We start from the raw sequence: 20,955 nt of genomic DNA on the forward strand, positions 1-20,955 counted from the left end.
TTGACCTGGAGGTCACGTTTCCACCGTTCTTGACCCCAGATCACCTCTGTGAGCGGAGCTATGGGCTCCATTATCCAACTGTAACATTGGCTCCAAAGTGAAAAAATGTTTCGTTGAGAATGCTCCCATTTGACCTAAGGAGTCGTCCTGCAAAGTCTGAGACTCCTACGGCGATTTGACATTTTTGGTCGAAAATGCAGGTAAGGCTAACACCTGGCACTCAAATGCCACTCCGGATGTCAAAGTTGTCGCAGCGCATTGAAATTTTTGCATGCGGGTAGACCTTGACCTGGAGGTCACGTTTCCACCCGTTCTTGACCCAGATCACCTCTGTGAGCGGAGCTATGGGCTCCATTATCCAACTGTAACATTGGCTCCAAAGTGAAAAATGTTTCGTTGAGAATGCTCCATTTGACCTAAGGAGTCGTCCTGCAAAGTCTGAGACTCCTACGGCGATTTGACATTTTTGGTCGAAAATGCAGGTAAGGCTAACACCTGGCACTCAAATGCCACTCGGATGTCAAAGTTGTCGCAGCGCATTGAAATTTTGCATGCGGGTAGACCTTGACCTGGAGGTCACGTTTCCACGTTCTTGACCCCAGATCACCTCTGTGAGCGGAGCTATGGGCTCCATTATCCAACTGTAACATTGGCTCCAAAGGAAAAAATGTTTCGTTGAGAATGCTCCATTTGACCTAAGGAGTCGTCCTGCAAAGTCTGAGACTCCTACGGCGATTTGACATTTTTGGTCGAAAATGCAGGTAAGGCTAACACCTGGCACTCAAATGCCACTCGGATGTCAAAGTTGTCGCAGCGCATTGAAATTTTGCATGCGGGTAAGACCTTGACCTGGAGGTCACGTTTCCACCGTTCTTGACCCCAGATCACCTCTGTGAGCGGAGCTATGTGCTCCATTATCCAACTGTAACATTGGCTCCAAGTGAAAAATGTTTAGTTGAGAATGCTCCATTTGACCTAAGGAGTCGTCCTGCAAAGTCTGAGACTCCTACGGCGATTTGACATTTTTGGTCGAAAATGCAGGTAAGGCTAACAACCTGGCACTCAAATGCCACTCGGATGTCAAAGTTGTCGCAGCGCATTGAAATTTTGCATGCGGGTAGACCTTGACCTGGAGGTCACGTTTCCACCGTTCTTGACCCCAGATCACCTCTGTGAGCGGAGCTATGGGCTCCATTATCCAACAGTAACATTGGCTCCAAAGTGAAAAATGTTCGTTGAGAATGCTCCATTTGACCTAAGGAGTCGTCCTGCAAAGTCTGAGACTCCTACGGCGATTTGACATTTTTGTCGAAAATGCAGGTAAGGCTAACACCTGGCACTCAAATGCCACTCGGATGTCAAAGTTGTCGCAGCGCATTGAAATTTTGCATGCGGGTAGACCTTGACCTGGAGGTCACGTTTCCACCGTTCTTGACCCCAGATCACCTCTGTGAGCGGAGCTATGGGCTCCATTATCCAACTGTAACATTGGCTCCAAGTGAAAAATGTTTCGTTGAGAATGCTCCATTTGACCTAAGGAGTCGTCCTGCAAAGTCTGAGACTCCTACGGCGATTTGACATTTTTGGTCGAAAATGCAGGTAAGGCTAACACCTGGCACTCAAACTCAAATGCCACTCGGATGTCAAAGTTGTCGCAGCGCATTGAAATTTTGCATGCGGGTAGACCTTGACCTGGAGGTCACGTTTCCACCGTTCTTGACCCCAGATCACCTCTGTGAGCGGAGCTATGGGCTCCATTATCCAACTGTAACATTGGCTCCAAAGTGAAAAATGTTTCGTTGAGAATGCTCCATTTGACCTAAGGAGTCGTCCTGCAAAGTCTGAGACTCCTACGGCGATTTGACATTTTTGGTCGAAAATGCAGGTAAGGCTAACACCTGGCACTCAAATGCCACTCGGATGTCAAAGTTGTCGCAGCGCATTGAAATTTTGCATGCGGGTAGACCTTGACCTGGAGGTCACGTTTCCACCGTTCTTGACCCCAGATCACCTCTGTGAGCGGAGCTATGGGCTCCATTATCCAACTGTAACATTGGCTCCAAAGTGAAAAATGTTTCGTTGAGAATGCTCCATTTGACCTAAGGAGTCGTCCTGCAAAGTCTGAGACTCCTACGGCGATTTGACATTTTTGGTCGAAAATGCAGGTAAGGCTAACACCTGGCACTCAAATGCCACTCGGATGTCAAAGTTGTCGCAGCGCATTGAAATTTTGCATGCGGGTAGACCTTGACCTGGAGGTCACGTTTCCACCGTTCTTGACCCCAGATCACCTCTGTGAGCGGAGCTATGGGCTCCATTATCCAACTGTAACATTGGCTCCAAAGTGAAAAATGTTTCGTTGAGAATGCTCCATTTGACCTAAGGAGTCGTCCTGCAAAGTCTGAGACTCCTACGGCGATTTGACATTTTTGGTCGAAAATGCAGGTAAGGCTAACACCTGGCACTCAAATGCCACTCGGATGTCAAAGTTGTCGCAGCGCATTGAAATTTTGCATGCGGGTAGACCTTGACCTGGAGGTCACGTTTCCACCGTTCTTGACCCCAGATCACCTCTGTGAGCGGAGCTATGGGCTCCATTATCCAACTGTAACATTGGCTCCAAAGTGAAAAATGTTTCGTTGAGAATGCTCCATTTGACCTAAGGAGTCGTCCTGCAAAGTCTGAGACTCCTACGGCGATTTGACATTTTTGGTCGAAAATGCAGGTAAGGCTAACACCTGGCACTCAAATGCCACTCGGATGTCAAAGTTGTCGCAGCGCATTGAAATTTTGCATGCGGGTAGACCTTGACCTGGAGGTCACGTTTCCACCGTTCTTGACCCCAGATCACCTCTGTGAGCGGAGCTATGGGCTCCATTATCCAACTGTAACATTGGCTCCAAAGTGAAAAATGTTTCGTTGAGAATGCTCCATTTGACCTAAGGAGTCGTCCTGCAAAGTCTGAGACTCCTACGGCGATTTGACATTTTTGGTCGAAAATGCAGGTAAGGCTAACACCTGGCACTCAAATGCCACTCGGATGTCAAAGTTGTCGCAGCGCATTGAAATTTTGCATGCGGGTAGACCTTGACCTGGAGGTCACGTTTCCACCGTTCTTGACCCCAGATCACCTCTGTGAGCGGAGCTATGGGCTCCATTATCCAACTGTAACATTGGCTCCAAAGTGAAAAATGTTTCGTTGAGAATGCTCCATTTGACCTAAGGAGTCGTCCTGCAAAGTCTGAGACTCCTACGGCGATTTGACATTTTTGGTCGAAAATGCAGGTAAGGCTAACACCTGGCACTCAAATGCCACTCGGATGTCAAAGTTGTCGCAGCGCATTGAAATTTTGCATGCGGGTAGACCTTGACCTGGAGGTCACGTTTCCACCGTTCTTGACCCCAGATCACCTCTGTGAGCGGAGCTATGGGCTCCATTATCCAACTGTAACATTGGCTCCAAAGTGAAAAATGTTTCGTTGAGAATGCTCCATTTGACCTAAGGAGTCGTCCTGCAAAGTCTGAGACTCCTACGGCGATTTGACATTTTTGGTCGAAAATGCAGGTAAGGCTAACACCTGGCACTCAAATGCCACTCGGATGTCAAAGTTGTCGCAGCGCATTGAAATTTTGCATGCGGGTAGACCTTGACCTGGAGGTCACGTTTCCACCGTTCTTGACCCCAGATCACCTCTGTGAGCGGAGCTATGGGCTCCATTATCCAACTGTAACATTGGCTCCAAAGTGAAAAATGTTTCGTTGAGAATGCTCCATTTGACCTAAGGAGTCGTCCTGCAAAGTCTGAGACTCCTACGGCGATTTGACATTTTTGGTCGAAAATGCAGGTAAGGCTAACACCTGGCACTCAAATGCCACTCGGATGTCAAAGTTGTCGCAGCGCATTGAAATTTTGCATGCGGGTAGACCTTGACCTGGAGGTCACGTTTCCACCGTTCTTGACCCCAGATCACCTCTGTGAGCGGAGCTATGGGCTCCATTATCCAACTGTAACATTGGCTCCAAAGTGAAAAATGTTTCGTTGAGAATGCTCCATTTGACCTAAGGAGTCGTCCTGCAAAGTCTGAGACTCCTACGGCGATTTGACATTTTTGGTCGAAAATGCAGGTAAGGCTAACACCTGGCACTCAAATGCCACTCGGATGTCAAAGTTGTCGCAGCGCATTGAAATTTTGCATGCGGGTAGACCTTGACCTGGAGGTCACGTTTCCACCGTTCTTGACCCCAGATCACCTCTGTGAGCGGAGCTATGGGCTCCATTATCCAACTGTAACATTGGCTCCAAAGTGAAAAATGTTTCGTTGAGAATGCTCCATTTGACCTAAGGAGTCGTCCTGCAAAGTCTGAGACTCCTACGGCGATTTGACATTTTTGGTCGAAAATGCAGGTAAGGCTAACACCTGGCACTCAAATGCCACTCGGATGTCAAAGTTGTCGCAGCGCATTGAAATTTTGCATGCGGGTAGACCTTGACCTGGAGGTCACGTTTCCACCGTTCTTGACCCCAGATCACCTCTGTGAGCGGAGCTATGGGCTCCATTATCCAACTGTAACATTGGCTCCAAAGTGAAAAATGTTTCGTTGAGAATGCTCCATTTGACCTAAGGAGTCGTCCTGCAAAGTCTGAGACTCCTACGGCGATTTGACATTTTTGGTCGAAAATGCAGGTAAGGCTAACACCTGGCACTCAAATGCCACTCGGATGTCAAAGTTGTCGCAGCGCATTGAAATTTTGCATGCGGGTAGACCTTGACCTGGAGGTCACGTTTCCACCGTTCTTGACCCCAGATCACCTCTGTGAGCGGAGCTATGGGCTCCATTATCCAACTGTAACATTGGCTCCAAAGTGAAAAATGTTTCGTTGAGAATGCTCCATTTGACCTAAGGAGTCGTCCTGCAAAGTCTGAGACTCCTACGGCGATTTGACATTTTTGGTCGAAAATGCAGGTAAGGCTAACACCTGGCACTCAAATGCCACTCGGATGTCAAAGTTGTCGCAGCGCATTGAAATTTTGCATGCGGGTAGACCTTGACCTGGAGGTCACGTTTCCACCGTTCTTGACCCCAGATCACCTCTGTGAGCGGAGCTATGGGCTCCATTATCCAACTGTAACATTGGCTCCAAAGTGAAAAATGTTTCGTTGAGAATGCTCCATTTGACCTAAGGAGTCGTCCTGCAAAGTCTGAGACTCCTACGGCGATTTGACATTTTTGGTCGAAAATGCAGGTAAGGCTAACACCTGGCACTCAAATGCCACTCGGATGTCAAAGTTGTCGCAGCGCATTGAAATTTTGCATGCGGGTAGACCTTGACCTGGAGGTCACGTTTCCACCGTTCTTGACCCCAGATCACCTCTGTGAGCGGAGCTATGGGCTCCATTATCCAACTGTAACATTGGCTCCAAAGTGAAAAATGTTTCGTTGAGAATGCTCCATTTGACCTAAGGAGTCGTCCTGCAAAGTCTGAGACTCCTACGGCGATTTGACATTTTTGGTCGAAAATGCAGGTAAGGCTAACACCTGGCACTCAAATGCCACTCGGATGTCAAAGTTGTCGCAGCGCATTGAAATTTTGCATGCGGGTAGACCTTGACCTGGAGGTCACGTTTCCACCGTTCTTGACCCCAGATCACCTCTGTGAGCGGAGCTATGGGCTCCATTATCCAACTGTAACATTGGCTCCAAAGTGAAAAATGTTTCGTTGAGAATGCTCCATTTGACCTAAGGAGTCGTCCTGCAAAGTCTGAGACTCCTACGGCGATTTGACATTTTTGGTCGAAAATGCAGGTAAGGCTAACACCTGGCACTCAAATGCCACTCGGATGTCAAAGTTGTCGCAGCGCATTGAAATTTTGCATGCGGGTAGACCTTGACCTGGAGGTCACGTTTCCACCGTTCTTGACCCCAGATCACCTCTGTGAGCGGAGCTATGGGCTCCATTATCCAACTGTAACATTGGCTCCAAAGTGAAAAATGTTTCGTTGAGAATGCTCCATTTGACCTAAGGAGTCGTCCTGCAAAGTCTGAGACTCCTACGGCGATTTGACATTTTTGGTCGAAAATGCAGGTAAGGCTAACACCTGGCACTCAAATGCCACTCGGATGTCAAAGTTGTCGCAGCGCATTGAAATTTTGCATGCGGGTAGACCTTGACCTGGAGGTCACGTTTCCACCGTTCTTGACCCCAGATCACCTCTGTGAGCGGAGCTATGGGCTCCATTATCCAACTGTAACATTGGCTCCAAAGTGAAAAATGTTTCGTTGAGAATGCTCCATTTGACCTAAGGAGTCGTCCTGCAAAGTCTGAGACTCCTACGGCGATTTGACATTTTTGGTCGAAAATGCAGGTAAGGCTAACACCTGGCACTCAAATGCCACTCGGATGTCAAAGTTGTCGCAGCGCATTGAAATTTTGCATGCGGGTAGACCTTGACCTGGAGGTCACGTTTCCACCGTTCTTGACCCCAGATCACCTCTGTGAGCGGAGCTATGGGCTCCATTATCCAACTGTAACATTGGCTCCAAAGTGAAAAATGTTTCGTTGAGAATGCTCCATTTGACCTAAGGAGTCGTCCTGCAAAGTCTGAGACTCCTACGGCGATTTGACATTTTTGGTCGAAAATGCAGGTAAGGCTAACACCTGGCACTCAAATGCCACTCGGATGTCAAAGTTGTCGCAGCGCATTGAAATTTTGCATGCGGGTAGACCTTGACCTGGAGGTCACGTTTCCACCGTTCTTGACCCCAGATCACCTCTGTGAGCGGAGCTATGGGCTCCATTATCCAACTGTAACATTGGCTCCAAAGTGAAAAATGTTTCGTTGAGAATGCTCCATTTGACCTAAGGAGTCGTCCTGCAAAGTCTGAGACTCCTACGGCGATTTGACATTTTTGGTCGAAAATGCAGGTAAGGCTAACACCTGGCACTCAAATGCCACTCGGATGTCAAAGTTGTCGCAGCGCATTGAAATTTTGCATGCGGGTAGACCTTGACCTGGAGGTCACGTTTCCACCGTTCTTGACCCCAGATCACCTCTGTGAGCGGAGCTATGGGCTCCATTATCCAACTGTAACATTGGCTCCAAAGTGAAAAATGTTTCGTTGAGAATGCTCCATTTGACCTAAGGAGTCGTCCTGCAAAGTCTGAGACTCCTACGGCGATTTGACATTTTTGGTCGAAAATGCAGGTAAGGCTAACACCTGGCACTCAAATGCCACTCGGATGTCAAAGTTGTCGCAGCGCATTGAAATTTTGCATGCGGGTAGACCTTGACCTGGAGGTCACGTTTCCACCGTTCTTGACCCCAGATCACCTCTGTGAGCGGAGCTATGGGCTCCATTATCCAACTGTAACATTGGCTCCAAAGTGAAAAATGTTTCGTTGAGAATGCTCCATTTGACCTAAGGAGTCGTCCTGCAAAGTCTGAGACTCCTACGGCGATTTGACATTTTTGGTCGAAAATGCAGGTAAGGCTAACACCTGGCACTCAAATGCCACTCGGATGTCAAAGTTGTCGCAGCGCATTGAAATTTTGCATGCGGGTAGACCTTGACCTGGAGGTCACGTTTCCACCGTTCTTGACCCCAGATCACCTCTGTGAGCGGAGCTATGGGCTCCATTATCCAACTGTAACATTGGCTCCAAAGTGAAAAATGTTTCGTTGAGAATGCTCCATTTGACCTAAGGAGTCGTCCTGCAAAGTCTGAGACTCCTACGGCGATTTGACATTTTTGGTCGAAAATGCAGGTAAGGCTAACACCTGGCACTCAAATGCCACTCGGATGTCAAAGTTGTCGCAGCGCATTGAAATTTTGCATGCGGGTAGACCTTGACCTGGAGGTCACGTTTCCACCGTTCTTGACCCCAGATCACCTCTGTGAGCGGAGCTATGGGCTCCATTATCCAACTGTAACATTGGCTCCAAAGTGAAAAATGTTTCGTTGAGAATGCTCCATTTGACCTAAGGAGTCGTCCTGCAAAGTCTGAGACTCCTACGGCGATTTGACATTTTTGGTCGAAAATGCAGGTAAGGCTAACACCTGGCACTCAAATGCCACTCGGATGTCAAAGTTGTCGCAGCGCATTGAAATTTTGCATGCGGGTAGACCTTGACCTGGAGGTCACGTTTCCACCGTTCTTGACCCCAGATCACCTCTGTGAGCGGAGCTATGGGCTCCATTATCCAACTGTAACATTGGCTCCAAAGTGAAAAATGTTTCGTTGAGAATGCTCCATTTGACCTAAGGAGTCGTCCTGCAAAGTCTGAGACTCCTACGGCGATTTGACATTTTTGGTCGAAAATGCAGGTAAGGCTAACACCTGGCACTCAAATGCCACTCGGATGTCAAAGTTGTCGCAGCGCATTGAAATTTTGCATGCGGGTAGACCTTGACCTGGAGGTCACGTTTCCACCGTTCTTGACCCCAGATCACCTCTGTGAGCGGAGCTATGGGCTCCATTATCCAACTGTAACATTGGCTCCAAAGTGAAAAATGTTTCGTTGAGAATGCTCCATTTGACCTAAGGAGTCGTCCTGCAAAGTCTGAGACTCCTACGGCGATTTGACATTTTTGGTCGAAAATGCAGGTAAGGCTAACACCTGGCACTCAAATGCCACTCGGATGTCAAAGTTGTCGCAGCGCATTGAAATTTTGCATGCGGGTAGACCTTGACCTGGAGGTCACGTTTCCACCGTTCTTGACCCCAGATCACCTCTGTGAGCGGAGCTATGGGCTCCATTATCCAACTGTAACATTGGCTCCAAAGTGAAAAATGTTTCGTTGAGAATGCTCCATTTGACCTAAGGAGTCGTCCTGCAAAGTCTGAGACTCCTACGGCGATTTGACATTTTTGGTCGAAAATGCAGGTAAGGCTAACACCTGGCACTCAAATGCCACTCGGATGTCAAAGTTGTCGCAGCGCATTGAAATTTTGCATGCGGGTAGACCTTGACCTGGAGGTCACGTTTCCACCGTTCTTGACCCCAGATCACCTCTGTGAGCGGAGCTATGGGCTCCATTATCCAACTGTAACATTGGCTCCAAAGTGAAAAATGTTTCGTTGAGAATGCTCCATTTGACCTAAGGAGTCGTCCTGCAAAGTCTGAGACTCCTACGGCGATTTGACATTTTTGGTCGAAAATGCAGGTAAGGCTAACACCTGGCACTCAAATGCCACTCGGATGTCAAAGTTGTCGCAGCGCATTGAAATTTTGCATGCGGGTAGACCTTGACCTGGAGGTCACGTTTCCACCGTTCTTGACCCCAGATCACCTCTGTGAGCGGAGCTATGGGCTCCATTATCCAACTGTAACATTGGCTCCAAAGTGAAAAATGTTTCGTTGAGAATGCTCCATTTGACCTAAGGAGTCGTCCTGCAAAGTCTGAGACTCCTACGGCGATTTGACATTTTTGGTCGAAAATGCAGGTAAGGCTAACACCTGGCACTCAAATGCCACTCGGATGTCAAAGTTGTCGCAGCGCATTGAAATTTTGCATGCGGGTAGACCTTGACCTGGAGGTCACGTTTCCACCGTTCTTGACCCCAGATCACCTCTGTGAGCGGAGCTATGGGCTCCATTATCCAACTGTAACATTGGCTCCAAAGTGAAAAATGTTTCGTTGAGAATGCTCCATTTGACCTAAGGAGTCGTCCTGCAAAGTCTGAGACTCCTACGGCGATTTGACATTTTTGGTCGAAAATGCAGGTAAGGCTAACACCTGGCACTCAAATGCCACTCGGATGTCAAAGTTGTCGCAGCGCATTGAAATTTTGCATGCGGGTAGACCTTGACCTGGAGGTCACGTTTCCACCGTTCTTGACCCCAGATCACCTCTGTGAGCGGAGCTATGGGCTCCATTATCCAACTGTAACATTGGCTCCAAAGTGAAAAATGTTTCGTTGAGAATGCTCCATTTGACCTAAGGAGTCGTCCTGCAAAGTCTGAGACTCCTACGGCGATTTCGGCGATTTGACATTTTTGGTCGAAAATGCAGGTAAGGCTAACACCTGGCACTCAAATGCCACTCGGATGTCAAAGTTGTCGCAGCGCATTGAAATTTTGCATGCGGGTAGACCTTGACCTGGAGGTCACGTTTCCACCGTTCTTGACCCCAGATCACCTCTGTGAGCGGAGCTATGGGCTCCATTATCCAACTGTAACATTGGCTCCAAAGTGAAAAATGTTTCGTTGAGAATGCTCCATTTGACCTAAGGAGTCGTCCTGCAAAGTCTGAGACTCCTACGGCGATTTGACATTTTTGGTCGAAAATGCAGGTAAGGCTAACACCTGGCACTCAAATGCCACTCGGATGTCAAAGTTGTCGCAGCGCATTGAAATTTTGCATGCGGGTAGACCTTGACCTGGAGGTCACGTTTCCACCGTTCTTGACCCCAGATCACCTCTGTGAGCGGAGCTATGGGCTCCATTATCCAACTGTAACATTGGCTCCAAAGTGAAAAATGTTTCGTTGAGAATGCTCCATTTGACCTAAGGAGTCGTCCTGCAAAGTCTGAGACTCCTACGGCGATTTGACATTTTTGGTCGAAAATGCAGGTAAGGCTAACACCTGGCACTCAAATGCCACTCGGATGTCAAAGTTGTCGCAGCGCATTGAAATTTTGCATGCGGGTAGACCTTGACCTGGAGGTCACGTTTCCACCGTTCTTGACCCCAGATCACCTCTGTGAGCGGAGCTATGGGCTCCATTATCCAACTGTAACATTGGCTCCAAAGTGAAAAATGTTTCGTTGAGAATGCTCCATTTGACCTAAGGAGTCGTCCTGCAAAGTCTGAGACTCCTACGGCGATTTGACATTTTTGGTCGAAAATGCAGGTAAGGCTAACACCTGGCACTCAAATGCCACTCGGATGTCAAAGTTGTCGCAGCGCATTGAAATTTTGCATGCGGGTAGACCTTGACCTGGAGGTCACGTTTCCACCGTTCTTGACCCCAGATCACCTCTGTGAGCGGAGCTATGGGCTCCATTATCCAACTGTAACATTGGCTCCAAAGTGAAAAATGTTTCGTTGAGAATGCTCCATTTGACCTAAGGAGTCGTCCTGCAAAGTCTGAGACTCCTACGGCGATTTGACATTTTTGGTCGAAAATGCAGGTAAGGCTAACACCTGGCACTCAAATGCCACTCGGATGTCAAAGTTGTCGCAGCGCATTGAAATTTTGCATGCGGGTAGACCTTGACCTGGAGGTCACGTTTCCACCGTTCTTGACCCCAGATCACCTCTGTGAGCGGAGCTATGGGCTCCATTATCCAACTGTAACATTGGCTCCAAAGTGAAAAATGTTTCGTTGAGAATGCTCCATTTGACCTAAGGAGTCGTCCTGCAAAGTCTGAGACTCCTACGGCGATTTGACATTTTTGGTCGAAAATGCAGGTAAGGCTAACACCTGGCACTCAAATGCCACTCGGATGTCAAAGTTGTCGCAGCGCATTGAAATTTTGCATGCGGGTAGACCTTGACCTGGAGGTCACGTTTCCACCGTTCTTGACCCCAGATCACCTCTGTGAGCGGAGCTATGGGCTCCATTATCCAACTGTAACATTGGCTCCAAAGTGAAAAATGTTTCGTTGAGAATGCTCCATTTGACCTAAGGAGTCGTCCTGCAAAGTCTGAGACTCCTACGGCGATTTGACATTTTTGGTCGAAAATGCAGGTAAGGCTAACACCTGGCACTCAAATGCCACTCGGATGTCAAAGTTGTCGCAGCGCATTGAAATTTTGCATGCGGGTAGACCTTGACCTGGAGGTCACGTTTCCACCGTTCTTGACCCCAGATCACCTCTGTGAGCGGAGCTATGGGCTCCATTATCCAACTGTAACATTGGCTCCAAAGTGAAAAATGTTTCGTTGAGAATGCTCCATTTGACCTAAGGAGTCGTCCTGCAAAGTCTGAGACTCCTACGGCGATTTGACATTTTTGGTCGAAAATGCAGGTAAGGCTAACACCTGGCACTCAAATGCCACTCGGATGTCAAAGTTGTCGCAGCGCATTGAAATTTTGCATGCGGGTAGACCTTGACCTGGAGGTCACGTTTCCACCGTTCTTGACCCCAGATCACCTCTGTGAGCGGAGCTATGGGCTCCATTATCCAACTGTAACATTGGCTCCAAAGTGAAAAATGTTTCGTTGAGAATGCTCCATTTGACCTAAGGAGTCGTCCTGCAAAGTCTGAGACTCCTACGGCGATTTGACATTTTTGGTCGAAAATGCAGGTAAGGCTAACACCTGGCACTCAAATGCCACTCGGATGTCAAAGTTGTCGCAGCGCATTGAAATTTTGCATGCGGGTAGACCTTGACCTGGAGGTCACGTTTCCACCGTTCTTGACCCCAGATCACCTCTGTGAGCGGAGCTATGGGCTCCATTATCCAACTGTAACATTGGCTCCAAAGTGAAAAATGTTTCGTTGAGAATGCTCCATTTGACCTAAGGAGTCGTCCTGCAAAGTCTGAGACTCCTACGGCGATTTGACATTTTTGGTCGAAAATGCAGGTAAGGCTAACACCTGGCACTCAAATGCCACTCGGATGTCAAAGTTGTCGCAGCGCATTGAAATTTTGCATGCGGGTAGACCTTGACCTGGAGGTCACGTTTCCACCGTTCTTGACCCCAGATCACCTCTGTGAGCGGAGCTATGGGCTCCATTATCCAACTGTAACATTGGCTCCAAAGTGAAAAATGTTTCGTTGAGAATGCTCCATTTGACCTAAGGAGTCGTCCTGCAAAGTCTGAGACTCCTACGGCGATTTGACATTTTTGGTCGAAAATGCAGGTAAGGCTAACACCTGGCACTCAAATGCCACTCGGATGTCAAAGTTGTCGCAGCGCATTGAAATTTTGCATGCGGGTAGACCTTGACCTGGAGGTCACGTTTCCACCGTTCTTGACCCCAGATCACCTCTGTGAGCGGAGCTATGGGCTCCATTATCCAACTGTAACATTGGCTCCAAAGTGAAAAATGTTTCGTTGAGAATGCTCCATTTGACCTAAGGAGTCGTCCTGCAAAGTCTGAGACTCCTACGGCGATTTGACATTTTTGGTCGAAAATGCAGGTAAGGCTAACACCTGGCACTCAAATGCCACTCGGATGTCAAAGTTGTCGCAGCGCATTGAAATTTTGCATGCGGGTAGACCTTGACCTGGAGGTCACGTTTCCACCGTTCTTGACCCCAGATCACCTCTGTGAGCGGAGCTATGGGCTCCATTATCCAACTGTAACATTGGCTCCAAAGTGAAAAATGTTTCGTTGAGAATGCTCCATTTGACCTAAGGAGTCGTCCTGCAAAGTCTGAGACTCCTACGGCGATTTGACATTTTTGGTCGAAAATGCAGGTAAGGCTAACACCTGGCACTCAAATGCCACTCGGATGTCAAAGTTGTCGCAGCGCATTGAAATTTTGCATGCGGGTAGACCTTGACCTGGAGGTCACGTTTCCACCGTTCTTGACCCCAGATCACCTCTGTGAGCGGAGCTATGGGCTCCATTATCCAACTGTAACATTGGCTCCAAAGTGAAAAATGTTTCGTTGAGAATGCTCCATTTGACCTAAGGAGTCGTCCTGCAAAGTCTGAGACTCCTACGGCGATTTGACATTTTTGGTCGAAAATGCAGGTAAGGCTAACACCTGGCACTCAAATGCCACTCGGATGTCAAAGTTGTCGCAGCGCATTGAAATTTTGCATGCGGGTAGACCTTGACCTGGAGGTCACGTTTCCACCGTTCTTGACCCCAGATCACCTCTGTGAGCGGAGCTATGGGCTCCATTATCCAACTGTAACATTGGCTCCAAAGTGAAAAATGTTTCGTTGAGAATGCTCCATTTGACCTAAGGAGTCGTCCTGCAAAGTCTGAGACTCCTACGGCGATTTGACATTTTTGGTCGAAAATGCAGGTAAGGCTAACACCTGGCACTCAAATGCCACTCGGATGTCAAAGTTGTCGCAGCGCATTGAAATTTTGCATGCGGGTAGACCTTGACCTGGAGGTCACGTTTCCACCGTTCTTGACCCCAGATCACCTCTGTGAGCGGAGCTATGGGCTCCATTATCCAACTGTAACATTGGCTCCAAAGTGAAAAATGTTTCGTTGAGAATGCTCCATTTGACCTAAGGAGTCGTCCTGCAAAGTCTGAGACTCCTACGGCGATTTGACATTTTTGGTCGAAAATGCAGGTAAGGCTAACACCTGGCACTCAAATGCCACTCGGATGTCAAAGTTGTCGCAGCGCATTGAAATTTTGCATGCGGGTAGACCTTGACCTGGAGGTCACGTTTCCACCGTTCTTGACCCCAGATCACCTCTGTGAGCGGAGCTATGGGCTCCATTATCCAACTGTAACATTGGCTCCAAAGTGAAAAATGTTTCGTTGAGAATGCTCCATTTGACCTAAGGAGTCGTCCTGCAAAGTCTGAGACTCCTACGGCGATTTGACATTTTTGGTCGAAAATGCAGGTAAGGCTAACACCTGGCACTCAAATGCCACTCGGATGTCAAAGTTGTCGCAGCGCATTGAAATTTTGCATGCGGGTAGACCTTGACCTGGAGGTCACGTTTCCACCGTTCTTGACCCCAGATCACCTCTGTGAGCGGAGCTATGGGCTCCATTATCCAACTGTAACATTGGCTCCAAAGTGAAAAATGTTTCGTTGAGAATGCTCCATTTGACCTAAGGAGTCGTCCTGCAAAGTCTGAGACTCCTACGGCGATTTGACATTTTTGGTCGAAAATGCAGGTAAGGCTAACACCTGGCACTCAAATGCCACTCGGATGTCAAAGTTGTCGCAGCGCATTGAAATTTTGCATGCGGGTAGACCTTGACCTGGAGGTCACGTTTCCACCGTTCTTGACCCCAGATCACCTCTGTGAGCGGAGCTATGGGCTCCATTATCCAACTGTAACATTGGCTCCAAAGTGAAAAATGTTTCGTTGAGAATGCTCCATTTGACCTAAGGAGTCGTCCTGCAAAGTCTGAGACTCCTACGGCGATTTGACATTTTTGGTCGAAAATGCAGGTAAGGCTAACACCTGGCACTCAAATGCCACTCGGATGTCAAAGTTGTCGCAGCGCATTGAAATTTTGCATGCGGGTAGACCTTGACCTGGAGGTCACGTTTCCACCGTTCTTGACCCCAGATCACCTCTGTGAGCGGAGCTATGGGCTCCATTATCCAACTGTAACATTGGCTCCAAAGTGAAAAATGTTTCGTTGAGAATGCTCCATTTGACCTAAGGAGTCGTCCTGCAAAGTCTGAGACTCCTACGGCGATTTGACATTTTTGGTCGAAAATGCAGGTAAGGCTAACACCTGGCACTCAAATGCCACTCGGATGTCAAAGTTGTCGCAGCGCATTGAAATTTTGCATGCGGGTAGACCTTGACCTGGAGGTCACGTTTCCACCGTTCTTGACCCCAGATCACCTCTGTGAGCGGAGCTATGGGCTCCATTATCCAACTGTAACATTGGCTCCAAAGTGAAAAATGTTTCGTTGAGAATGCTCCATTTGACCTAAGGAGTCGTCCTGCAAAGTCTGAGACTCCTACGGCGATTTGACATTTTTGGTCGAAAATGCAGGTAAGGCTAACACCTGGCACTCAAATGCCACTCGGATGTCAAAGTTGTCGCAGCGCATTGAAATTTTGCATGCGGGTAGACCTTGACCTGGAGGTCACGTTTCCACCGTTCTTGACCCCAGATCACCTCTGTGAGCGGAGCTATGGGCTCCATTATCCAACTGTAACATTGGCTCCAAAGTGAAAAATGTTTCGTTGAGAATGCTCCATTTGACCTAAGGAGTCGTCCTGCAAAGTCTGAGACTCCTACGGCGATTTGACATTTTTGGTCGAAAATGCAGGTAAGGCTAACACCTGGCACTCAAATGCCACTCGGATGTCAAAGTTGTCGCAGCGCATTGAAATTTTGCATGCGGGTAGACCTTGACCTGGAGGTCACGTTTCCACCGTTCTTGACCCCAGATCACCTCTGTGAGCGGAGCTATGGGCTCCATTATCCAACTGTAACATTGGCTCCAAAGTGAAAAATGTTTCGTTGAGAATGCTCCATTTGACCTAAGGAGTCGTCCTGCAAAGTCTGAGACTCCTACGGCGATTTGACATTTTTGGTCGAAAATGCAGGTAAGGCTAACACCTGGCACTCAAATGCCACTCGGATGTCAAAGTTGTCGCAGCGCATTGAAATTTTGCATGCGGGTAGACCTTGACCTGGAGGTCACGTTTCCACCGTTCTTGACCCCAGATCACCTCTGTGAGCGGAGCTATGGGCTCCATTATCCAACTGTAACATTGGCTCCAAAGTGAAAAATGTTTCGTTGAGAATGCTCCATTTGACCTAAGGAGTCGTCCTGCAAAGTCTGAGACTCCTACGGCGATTTGACATTTTTGGTCGAAAATGCAGGTAAGGCTAACACCTGGCACTCAAATGCCACTCGGATGTCAAAGTTGTCGCAGCGCATTGAAATTTTGCATGCGGGTAGACCTTGACCTGGAGGTCACGTTTCCACCGTTCTTGACCCCAGATCACCTCTGTGAGCGGAGCTATGGGCTCCATTATCCAACTGTAACATTGGCTCCAAAGTGAAAAATGTTTCGTTGAGAATGCTCCATTTGACCTAAGGAGTCGTCCTGCAAAGTCTGAGACTCCTACGGCGATTTGACATTTTTGGTCGAAAATGCAGGTAAGGCTAACACCTGGCACTCAAATGCCACTCGGATGTCAAAGTTGTCGCAGCGCATTGAAATTTTGCATGCGGGTAGACCTTGACCTGGAGGTCACGTTTCCACCGTTCTTGACCCCAGATCACCTCTGTGAGCGGAGCTATGGGCTCCATTATCCAACTGTAACATTGGCTCCAAAGTGAAAAATGTTTCGTTGAGAATGCTCCATTTGACCTAAGGAGTCGTCCTGCAAAGTCTGAGACTCCTACGGCGATTTGACATTTTTGGTCGAAAATGCAGGTAAGGCTAACACCTGGCACTCAAATGCCACTCGGATGTCAAAGTTGTCGCAGCGCATTGAAATTTTGCATGCGGGTAGACCTTGACCTGGAGGTCACGTTTCCACCGTTCTTGACCCCAGATCACCTCTGTGAGCGGAGCTATGGGCTCCATTATCCAACTGTAACATTGGCTCCAAAGTGAAAAATGTTTCGTTGAGAATGCTCCATTTGACCTAAGGAGTCGTCCTGCAAAGTCTGAGACTCCTACGGCGATTTGACATTTTTGGTCGAAAATGCAGGTAAGGCTAACACCTGGCACTCAAATGCCACTCGGATGTCAAAGTTGTCGCAGCGCATTGAAATTTTGCATGCGGGTAGACCTTGACCTGGAGGTCACGTTTCCACCGTTCTTGACCCCAGATCACCTCTGTGAGCGGAGCTATGGGCTCCATTATCCAACTGTAACATTGGCTCCAAAGTGAAAAATGTTTCGTTGAGAATGCTCCATTTGACCTAAGGAGTCGTCCTGCAAAGTCTGAGACTCCTACGGCGATTTGACATTTTTGGTCGAAAATGCAGGTAAGGCTAACACCTGGCACTCAAATGCCACTCGGATGTCAAAGTTGTCGCAGCGCATTGAAATTTTGCATGCGGGTAGACCTTGACCTGGAGGTCACGTTTCCACCGTTCTTGACCCCAGATCACCTCTGTGAGCGGAGCTATGGGCTCCATTATCCAACTGTAACATTGGCTCCAAAGTGAAAAATGTTTCGTTGAGAATGCTCCATTTGACCTAAGGAGTCGTCCTGCAAAGTCTGAGACTCCTACGGCGATTTGACATTTTTGGTCGAAAATGCAGGTAAGGCTAACACCTGGCACTCAAATGCCACTCGGATGTCAAAGTTGTCGCAGCGCATTGAAATTTTGCATGCGGGTAGACCTTGACCTGGAGGTCACGTTTCCACCGTTCTTGACCCCAGATCACCTCTGTGAGCGGAGCTATGGGCTCCATTATCCAACTGTAACATTGGCTCCAAAGTGAAAAATGTTTCGTTGAGAATGCTCCATTTGACCTAAGGAGTCGTCCTGCAAAGTCTGAGACTCCTACGGCGATTTGACATTTTTGGTCGAAAATGCAGGTAAGGCTAACACCTGGCACTCAAATGCCACTCGGATGTCAAAGTTGTCGCAGCGCATTGAAATTTTGCATGCGGGTAGACCTTGACCTGGAGGTCACGTTTCCACCGTTCTTGACCCCAGATCACCTCTGTGAGCGGAGCTATGGGCTCCATTATCCAACTGTAACATTGGCTCCAAAGTGAAAAATGTTTCGTTGAGAATGCTCCATTTGACCTAAGGAGTCGTCCTGCAAAGTCTGAGACTCCTACGGCGATTTGACATTTTTGGTCGAAAATGCAGGTAAGGCTAACACCTGGCACTCAAATGCCACTCGGATGTCAAAGTTGTCGCAGCGCATTGAAATTTTGCATGCGGGTAGACCTTGACCTGGAGGTCACGTTTCCACCGTTCTTGACCCCAGATCACCTCTGTGAGCGGAGCTATGGGCTCCATTATCCAACTGTAACATTGGCTCCAAAGTGAAAAATGTTTCGTTGAGAATGCTCCATTTGACCTAAGGAGTCGTCCTGCAAAGTCTGAGACTCCTACGGCGATTTGACATTTTTGGTCGAAAATGCAGGTAAGGCTAACACCTGGCACTCAAATGCCACTCGGATGTCAAAGTTGTCGCAGCGCATTGAAATTTTGCATGCGGGTAGACCTTGACCTGGAGGTCACGTTTCCACCGTTCTTGACCCCAGATCACCTCTGTGAGCGGAGCTATGGGCTCCATTATCCAACTGTAACATTGGCTCCAAAGTGAAAAATGTTTCGTTGAGAATGCTCCATTTGACCTAAGGAGTCGTCCTGCAAAGTCTGAGACTCCTACGGCGATTTGACATTTTTGGTCGAAAATGCAGGTAAGGCTAACACCTGGCACTCAAATGCCACTCGGATGTCAAAGTTGTCGCAGCGCATTGAAATTTTGCATGCGGGTAGACCTTGACCTGGAGGTCACGTTTCCACCGTTCTTGACCCCAGATCACCTCTGTGAGCGGAGCTATGGGCTCCATTATCCAACTGTAACATTGGCTCCAAAGTGAAAAATGTTTCGTTGAGAATGCTCCATTTGACCTAAGGAGTCGTCCTGCAAAGTCTGAGACTCCTACGGCGATTTGACATTTTTGGTCGAAAATGCAGGTAAGGCTAACACCTGGCACTCAAATGCCACTCGGATGTCAAAGTTGTCGCAGCGCATTGAAATTTTGCATGCGGGTAGACCTTGACCTGGAGGTCACGTTTCCACCGTTCTTGACCCCAGATCACCTCTGTGAGCGGAGCTATGGGCTCCATTATCCAACTGTAACATTGGCTCCAAAGTGAAAAATGTTTCGTTGAGAATGCTCCATTTGACCTAAGGAGTCGTCCTGCAAAGTCTGAGACTCCTACGGCGATTTGACATTTTTGGTCGAAAATGCAGGTAAGGCTAACACCTGGCACTCAAATGCCACTCGGATGTCAAAGTTGTCGCAGCGCATTGAAATTTTGCATGCGGGTAGACCTTGACCTGGAGGTCACGTTTCCACCGTTCTTGACCCCAGATCACCTCTGTGAGCGGAGCTATGGGCTCCATTATCCAACTGTAACATTGGCTCCAAAGTGAAAAATGTTTCGTTGAGAATGCTCCATTTGACCTAAGGAGTCGTCCTGCAAAGTCTGAGACTCCTACGGCGATTTGACATTTTTGGTCGAAAATGCAGGTAAGGCTAACACCTGGCACTCAAATGCCACTCGGATGTCAAAGTTGTCGCAGCGCATTGAAATTTTGCATGCGGGTAGACCTTGACCTGGAGGTCACGTTTCCACCGTTCTTGACCCCAGATCACCTCTGTGAGCGGAGCTATGGGCTCCATTATCCAACTGTAACATTGGCTCCAAAGTGAAAAATGTTTCGTTGAGAATGCTCCATTTGACCTAAGGAGTCGTCCTGCAAAGTCTGAGACTCCTACGGCGATTTGACATTTTTGGTCGAAAATGCAGGTAAGGCTAACACCTCAAATGCCACTCGGATGTCAAAGTTGTCGCAGCGCATTGAAATTTTGCATGCGGGTAGACCTTGACCTGGAGGTCACGTTTCCACCGTTCTTGACCCCAGATCACCTCTGTGAGCGGAGCTATGGGCTCCATTATCCAACTGTAACATTGGCTCCAAAGTGAAAAATGTTTCGTTGAGAATGCTCCATTTGACCTAAGGAGTCGTCCTGCAAAGTCTGAGACTCCTACGGCGATTTGACATTTTTGGTCGAAAATGCAGGTAAGGCTAACACCTGGCACTCAAATGCCACTCGGATGTCAAAGTTGTCGCAGCGCATTGAAATTTTGCATGCGGGTAGACCTTGACCTGGAGGTCACGTTTCCACCGTTCTTGACCCCAGATCACCTCTGTGAGCGGAGCTATGGGCTCCATTATCCAACTGTAACATTGGCTCCAAAGTGAAAAATGTTTCGTTGAGAATGCTCCATTTGACCTAAGGAGTCGTCCTGCAAAGTCTGAGACTCCTACGGCGATTTGACATTTTTGGTCGAAAATGCAGGTAAGGCTAACACCTGGCACTCAAATGCCACTCGGATGTCAAAGTTGTCGCAGCGCATTGAAATTTTGCATGCGGGTAGACCTTGACCTGGAGGTCACGTTTCCACCGTTCTTGACCCCAGATCACCTCTGTGAGCGGAGCTATGGGCTCCATTATCCAACTGTAACATTGGCTCCAAAGTGAAAAATGTTTCGTTGAGAATGCTCCATTTGACCTAAGGAGTCGTCCTGCAAAGTCTGAGACTCCTACGGCGATTTGACATTTTTGGTCGAAAATGCAGGTAAGGCTAACACCTGGCACTCAAATG

This window comes from Haliotis rufescens, unplaced genomic scaffold, assembly GCF_023055435.1.
Source record: "Haliotis rufescens isolate VD_foot unplaced genomic scaffold, xgHalRufe1.0.p SCAF_39, whole genome shotgun sequence".
Lineage (NCBI taxonomy): Eukaryota > Metazoa > Mollusca > Gastropoda > Lepetellida > Haliotidae > Haliotis > Haliotis rufescens.